Source organism: Echinops telfairi, unplaced genomic scaffold (assembly GCF_000313985.2).
Source record: "Echinops telfairi isolate 266 unplaced genomic scaffold, ASM31398v2 ScPeMD7_7417;HRSCAF=8455, whole genome shotgun sequence".
In the NCBI taxonomy this organism is placed as follows: domain Eukaryota; kingdom Metazoa; phylum Chordata; class Mammalia; order Afrosoricida; family Tenrecidae; genus Echinops; species Echinops telfairi.
In genome coordinates this window covers 5,581,461-5,587,790 of record NW_022111317.1, presented here as the reverse complement: position 1 = coordinate 5,587,790, position 6,330 = coordinate 5,581,461, and positions in this window count along the sequence as shown.

The window sequence follows — 6,330 nt, the reverse complement described above, 5'->3', positions numbered from 1 at the left end:
AGGCTAAGAATTATGTGGAACGTCAAGAGGAACAATTTACATGTAACTGAGACAAAAAATAAGCCCAGAAAAAATGATCCAAGAGTGATTTGAAGAAAACATCCCTAGTGACATGAAAAATGAGAAGATATTTATTCAGGAGTCTGAACGAACTCTAAACAAGGTAGACCGCAAAAGAGAGCCACCCAAACATCATATTCACACTTCCCAAAACCAAGGACAGGGAAACAGTCCTGAAGGCAGCATGGGAGAAAAAGCCAGGAAGTTTCCTATCACGAAAATCAGTGCAACTAAGCTCTGGTTGCCCAGCAGAAACCAAGCAATATACCTAGCAAAGTCATCCCTCACACATGATGGCAAAATGCAGACATTTCTAGATAAGCAGAAATTAAAGGAATGTGTAAAACCCAGACGAACCCTACAGGAAACACTGCAGTGAGCTCTTCAGAGAACCGCATCGGCAGACGACAACCTCAGATTAGCATGCATGACCCCAGCACCCAGCAGTCTGCCCAGACACAGAAGGCCATTCTAGTTAAACAAATCTACAGGACGAAAAGAGGGAAGCAGAAATATAAATTTGTAATGAATACAGTGGCAAAGTAAAAAGAGGAAGTGAACAGGGTAGTTGCAAATCTTCCAAATGGAGAGGAAGTGAAGTCAATTTCAGACAGGGTAACCTCAAAGAAAATTAATAAACTTCAAAAGGAGGAAAACCTTAAATATTTAGTAAGGACTAAAACAACAGTGATGAAAATGAAGAAAATGACAAGAACACTGTCGCAGTCACATAACCTGGTGTCAATCGAAGGATTCAGAGTGTAGGGGTGGAGTCTAGGCTGTCAATCTGGAGATAGCCAATGAGACTTATGTGGGCATGGCCTTCTCCTGAGAATTCTGGGAAATCTGGGACTTCCTCCTTGGAGGCAGAAGACATCCCTCTCTCTCTTTCTCTCTGCTACTTCCTGGGAGACATTGCAGAAGACAAGCCAATGGACGCAACCAGACCTCTGAAGCCAGAGAAGCCACATAGAGACCCCTGCCAGCGCTGAGATGCTTACAACGCCATTGGACCCAAAGGCTTTCTACCCACTGGTGTGTGATCGTCCTGCACTTGGCTTCATTGCATGTGTTTCATGAGTCTGAAGAGAACTTTAGATATTGGTATCAGACATATGGGCTAATATCAGACTTATGGCCTTGGACTGGACTGGGTTGGGAGGTTTTCTTAATGTACAGTTGCTCTTGTCTATAAATCTCTTTCTTATACATATATGCGTGTTTATGAATTTGTTTCTCTAATCTACCCAGACTAACACAAACACCGACAAAAAAAATTCACTTAACACGGAAAATTATGTGGAGCAAAAACCTCAGCAGCAACACACACACACACACACACACACACACACAAAGATACACATAAAACAAACAAAAACCACAGCAAAATCACAGCAATACACTTCCCTATCAATAGTTACACTGAATATGAATGGAGTGAATGAACCAATCGAGAAACAGAATGGCCGCGAAAACTGATTGTGTTGATGATAGCACAACTTTTCTTAGTATGATTGAACTAATGAATTATAAGATATGAAATATATGACAATAAGGGTATTTTTTTAAAGGCAGAGTAGTAGAATGAATAAGAAAACAGTTCACAAGACACAAACCTAAAACACAAAGACAAAATAAACTCAAAGAGTTAACGATAAACTATGTACAGCAATGCAACATTAAAGAATAATGAATCCGCAGAACACCTCACAGCACAGATGAACCTGGAGGACATTGCACTGAATGCACAAATCATTAAAGGAAGACTATTGCACGAGGTGGCTCTTGCTTGTAAAAACTCCAGAAAAGGTGTTCACATGCAAAGAAACATCTTTGATGCTTACTAGGGGTGGAGGAACAGAGGAGGGGAAATTACTAGCTGGGTGATAGGCACAAGGTGTGTCAGACCGGTGGCTAGAGAAACAAACCCATGACACTCCTCTGTGTGTAAAAGAACTTTATATCCCAGAGCAATTGCACGTTAAGAATGCAATCCAGCCGGTCCAGATCAAGTCCATAAGTCCGATATTACCCCATATGTCGCTACTAGCCCACAAATTCCTCTTTAGATTCATGTAACACATGCAATGATGCCGAATGCAGGAAGATCACAGGCCAGTGGATGGAAAGTCCTGTGGATCCAGTGGTGGTGGAAGCATCTCAGCGCTGGCCTGGGTCTGCACGTGGTTCCTCCAGCTCCAGGGCTCTGGCTCCATCAGCGTATCTCCGTGTGGTCTCTCAACAGGGATACGAAACGAGAGCATATCTGGCCTCCAGTAACCTATTGATCTACGTTGCGCCTCCCAATGAGGTCATCAAGCTGTGACCTGATTGACAGGCTAAACTCCACCCCTTCACTCTTTTTTTTTTTTAATTTTGTTTCACCCCTTCACTCTTAATCGTCTCAAATTGATGCCAGCTTATGTAACTGCCACAGATGCTAACTTGGGGGAGGGGAAGGCAATGTGCAATAAGAAGGCGGTTAGCACAGAAATGATGAGTCGGGAAGCCGCTGAGATGGACACCAGAGTTAAAGGCAGTCAGAGGCAGTTCCCTCTCTACAGACGCTAGGAAAGACGACGGCTGAGCGGGGGTGGGAGGGAAAGTGGAAACACATCCATATATATATTTGACAGAGACTATTTTTTAAAATAGTTTTATTGGGGGCTCATACGACTCTTATCACAGTCCATACACGCATCAATTGTGTAAAGCACATTTGTACATTCATTGCCCTCATCATTCTCAAAACATTTGCTCTCCACTTAAGCCCCCGACTTAGGTCCTCATTTTTCCCCCTCCCTCCCCGCTCCCCACTCCCTCATGAGCCCTTGATAATTTATAAATTATTTTGTCATATCTTGCCCTGGCTGACATCTCCCTTCACCCACTTTTCTGTTGTCCGTCCCCTAGGGAGGAGGTCACATATAGATCCTTGTAATTGGTTCCCTCTTTCCAAGCCACTCTCCCTCTACCCTCCCAGTGTCGCCACTCACATCACTGGTCCTGAAGGGATCATCTTTCCTGGATTCCCTGTGTTTCCAGTTCCTATCTGCACCAGTGTACATCCTCTGGTCTAGCCAGATTTGTAAGGTAGAATTGGGATCATGATAGTGGCGGTGGGGTGGCGGGGGGAGGAAGCATTTAGGAACTAGAGGAAAGGTGTATTTTTCATCGTTGCTACATCGCACCCTGTCTGGCTCGGACAGAAACGATTTTTACATGTGTAACTATATCCATGATTGTGGTGGAGTATACAGTGGGTAAAGTTATGAAATGTCTTAGACCTAGCAAAGCACCTTACGGCAATGAATCACCTTATGGGGGTTGCTCAGGACCGTCGTCTCAGAGATACGGTCAACTGGCATCACACAAGTCACAAAGAAAAACATTGTTCTACATCCTACTTGGGTGAGTAGTGGTTGGGGGTCTTAAGAACCCATGAGTGGCCATCTAATGAGCAACCAGTGGCCGCTCCCTGTCTGTGGAAGAGTGATGACAATCGAAGAAGCGTGGAAGCAGTTCCATGGACTAACAGACCGTATGAGCACCCATCTCCACAACCCTGAGACCAGAAGAACTGGATGGTGCCCACTATCACTACCAACAGGTCTAATAGGGATCGCATTAGAAGGTCCTGGCTAGAGTGGGACAACAATGTGGACCAAGATTCCAAAGCATAAAAGAGGCCAGGCCTACTGGTCAGATAGAGACTAATGAATCCTCCAAGACGATGACCCTTAGACATCTAAAGATTCTACTTTCAACCCAACAACAGAGTGGTCTATCCAGGGGGACAGTAGCACTAGGGAGATAGGTACGTAGACTCGATCGACCATTTGAGCTCGAAGGAGGTGCTCTTATCAAGGACGCAGTTCAGGCGGGTTAGGGAGGAAGGAGGAATGAAAACCGGAAACACAAGGAGGAGGCGGGATAAGGGGTGCGGCATTGTGGGGCTTGCAGTCAATGAGAGGAAACAACGTGTATAATAGACATCAGCTGTTGAACGGAAACGGATCTGCTCTGTCCGCCTTCACTCACTTCACACTAGAAATGTTAGAAATTAAAAAAAAGAAGCATTCAACTAGGTTGTTGGAACTTTTTAGGAGTGGTGGGCTTCCGATATTCCCACCGTTTCTGCCTAGAGAGATGCAGCTCAGTTCCCCTGTCCTGTGTGTGCGCTGCGTTTAGTTGATTCACTTCTAAGGAGCACAGTAAAGTGAACGTGATGACGCGAGTCTTGGAGACCTGGTTAGGAGAGGCATTCTGGATTCCTGTATGCACTTTCTCACATGTTCTCTGGGGATAGAGTTACCAGACTGTGAGGATGCTCAATCCACCCTATGGACAGGTGCAGGTGGTACAGAACTGAGGTCCCAGCCAATGCCATGTGGATGACCAACTAAGCCACCCAAGGCTTCCCTGACTGTAGTCTTGAACACCACCTTGGCTGCAAACCTCTTGAGCGATTATTCATCAGGAACACCCAGCTAAGCTGCTCCTGAGTGCCTGGCCTCCAGAAACTGTGGGACATAATACGCTGTGTTAGTCCAGGTAGACAAGAGAAACAAATCCATAGAAACTCATGTGTGTCTAAGAGTTTTGTATAAAGGGTGATTGTACATTAAGAAAGCATCTCAACCAGTCCAAGCCCATAAGTCTGATATTAGCCCATATGTCCAGTACCAATCTATAAAGTCCTCCCCAGACTCACGAAACACAGGCAATGACACCGAATGCAGGACGACCAGGGGCCAGTGGGCAGAAAGTCTTTGGATCCAGTGGCGTTGTAAGCACCTCAGCGCTGGCAGGGGTCTCCATGTGGCTTCTCCAGCACCCAGGGCTGCATCAGGGTAGGTCCACGTGGCTTCTCCTCAGGGAGGTCTCATAGGAAGACCTTGGTGGCATAGTGGTGAAGCTTTGGGCTGCTAACCACAAAGGCAGCAGTTCAGAACTGCCAGCTGCTCTGTGGGAGAAAGGCAAGGCTTTCTATGCCCGTCGAATTACAGTCTCGGAAACTCACAGGGGCGGTTCTACCCAGCTCTAGGGGTGCCATGAGTTGGCATTGACAGGATGGCAGTGAGCAGACAGACACCACCAGGGAGAGCCCTCGCAGAGGAGTGATTGGACTGCAATGTCCAACAGAGGAAGAGTGGATAAAGTACATGCACACAGTGGAATACTATGCACCCCTGAAAAGCAGTGGTGAAAGCATCAAACACTGCATGGCCTAGAAGGACCTGGAACCCATTATGCCGAGTGAAGTTAGTCAATCACGAAAGGACACAGTGTATGGGTCCAGCACTATGAGGAGAAGCGCCAATTTAAAAAAAGTTTAGGGACCAATTCCTGAACAAAAGGAGAGAAGGCTACCTACCGGCCATGAACCGTACATCTCCCTTATGCGCACTTTGCAAGAATCCCCTTGAAGAAGGAGACCTCACGTTGCCTGGGCTCACTCCTTCAAGAGGGGTCAAAGGAAGGAGACCATCCACTCAAGACCTTGCATTGAGCCAAGGCTGTAACAAGTTAGTGGGCCCTCCCCGGGCATGGAAGGAGAACCTTGCTGGGAAATCAAGTTAGGACCAGGGAGGGGCATCTACAGTTTGGAGGAGCCATTGATATTTCTGTTGGCGAGTGCGATGTGTGAATGGGGAGAAGCAACCTCACATTATAAGGGATGCTAAACAATGATTGTAGGGAACCTAGGGGGACAATGGCCAGATTTCGTGTTCCTGGGTAGACACTATGAATATGTTTCTACCCTTTAGTGAACCACGCCACGGACTAAGCACCATGGTGACCGTGGACGATGGCCTTGCGGCAGGATGGCATAACACGGGTTACATCGAAGGACTTAACATAGGGGCCTGTTGCATGAACAGAATCCTGCCTTGAGGTTGCCTGCACCCTTGGACTGAGGACTGGGGTGCTTGGATGGGACAGGAAGCAGAGAGTGGGTTCCCTGGGCTGTCACTTTGGGGGGACTCCTGGCTTGATGGGTGTCCAATGGAGAGGGACCCAGACACCATATATTTCGTACCTCCATGCCCCCCACCCCCTCCACCTCGCAGTGACATGACAGGTTGGGCAGGGATCCGCACCTGGAAGAATAGATCCAGGAAGCTCCCCCCCTGGCACCCAATCCCCATGCTTAGGGCCAACAGAGCTCAATGGGATGGGAGATGGAAGTGTTCAGGGCAACAACTCATGGGTTTAGACTCCTCAGACAGTGTCTGGAGAGGCTCTGTGGCATTAGAATAAGTACTG